We start from the raw sequence: 2,062 nt of genomic DNA, 5'->3' as shown, positions 1-2,062 counted from the left end.
AACTAGGAAAGAAGGGAGTCCTACTCCTGGTGGGAGTAGGACTCCCCTTGGCACGTCCCTCCTTGGCCGGCCGCCCCCTCCCCCTTGGCTCCTTTATATACGGGGGCAGGGGGCACCTCTAGACACAACAATTGATCTCTTGATCTCTTAGCCGTGTGTGGTGCCCCCCTCCACCATAGTCCTCGATAATATTGTGGCGGTGCTTAAGCGAAGCCCTGCGATAGTAGAACATCGAGATCCTCACCACACCGTCGTGCTGACGGAGCTCTTCCCCGACATTATGCTGGATCGGAGTCCGGGGATCATCATCGAGCTGAACATGTGCTAGAACTCGGAGGTGTCGTAGTTTCGGTGCTTGATCAGTCGGGCCGTGAAGACGTACGACTACATCACCCGCGTTGTTCTAATGCTTCCGCTTTCGGTCTACGAGGGTACGTGGACAACACTCTCCCCTCTCGTTGCTATGCATCACCATGATCTTGCGTGTGCGTAGGAAATTTTTTGAAATTACTACGTTCCCCAACACCGGGATCTCATCCGGGACTCTGAACAACCTTCAGTAACCGCATACTATTCCCATTACAACTCTAGCGTCACCGAACCTTAAGTGTGTAGACCCTACGAGTTCGGGAACCATGCAGAAATGACCGAGATATACTTCTCCGGCCAATAACCAATAGCGGGATCTGGATACCCATATTGGCTCCCACATGTTCCACGATGATCTCATCAGATGAACCGCGATGTCAGGGATTCAATCAATCGCATATACAATTCTCTTTGTCCATCGGTATGTTACTTGCCCGAGATTCGATCGTCGTTATCCCCGTACCTCGTTCAATCTCGTTACTGGCAAAGTCTCTTTACTCGTTCCGTAACGCATGATCCCGTGGCTGACTCCTTAGTCACATTGAGCTCATTATGATGATGCATTACCGAGTGGGCCCAGAGATACCTCTCTGTCATATGTAGTGACAAATCACAGTCTCGATTCGTGCCAACCCAACAGACACTTTAGGAGATACCTGTAGTGCACCTTTATAGTCACCCAGTTACGTTGTGACGTTTGATACACCCAAAGCATTCCTACGGTATCCGGAAGTTGCACAATCTCATGGTCTAAGGAAATGATACTTGACATTAGAAAAGCTCTAACAAACAAACTACACGATCTTGTGCTATGCTTAGGATTGGGTCTTGTCCATCACATCATTCTCCTAATGATGTGATCCCGTTATCAACGACATCCAATGTCCATGGTCAGGAAACCACAACCATCTATTGCTCAATGAGCTAGTCAACTAGAGGATCACTAGGGACATATTGTGGTCTATGTATTCACACATGTATTACTGTGTCCGATTAATACAATTATAACATGAACAATAGACAATTATCATGAACAAGGAAATATAATAATAAACATTTTATTATTGCTTCTAGGGCATATTTCCAACAGTTCGGTTGCCTCGTACTCGCACTCCAGACTGATAACGGCAAAGAGTTTGACAACGTCACTCTCCGCACACTTCTCGCCTCTCACGGCACCACCTTTCGTCTAACTTGTCCTTACACCTCACAGCAGAACGGCCGCACCGAGCGCATTCTCCGCACTCTTAATAACTGCGTTCGCACGTTACTCTTTCACTCTAACGTGCCCGCTCGGTTTTGGCCCGATGCTCTCGCCACAGCCACCCTTTTAGTTAACATTCGTCTGTGTCGTCCTCGGTGGAACTACGCCCCTCACCACCTTCTCTTCGGTACACCACCGTCTCATGACGGTCTCCGCATATTTGGGTGTCTCTGTTATCCTAGCACCGCGTCCACCACGCCACACAAACTCGCACCACGTTCTGTATCATGCGTCTTCCTTGGCTACCCTCCTAACACCAAAGGTTACTGGTGCTATGATCCTGTCACTCATCGTGTGTACACTATGAGGCACGTGTACTTTGTCGGGACGGTTTTCCCTTTTTTCAGGTTTCTCCGGCTTCAACTCCTTCAGCACCGACTCCCGCACCCCCTTCCTGGAGCGATGCGCGACGGAGCCCCCGGAGCCCCC

The sequence above is a fragment of the Triticum dicoccoides genome, chromosome 7B (genome assembly GCF_002162155.2).
Source record: "Triticum dicoccoides isolate Atlit2015 ecotype Zavitan chromosome 7B, WEW_v2.0, whole genome shotgun sequence".
NCBI classification, from domain to species: Eukaryota; Viridiplantae; Streptophyta; class Magnoliopsida; order Poales; family Poaceae; genus Triticum; species Triticum dicoccoides.
Note: the sequence above shows the minus strand (reverse complement) of the source record.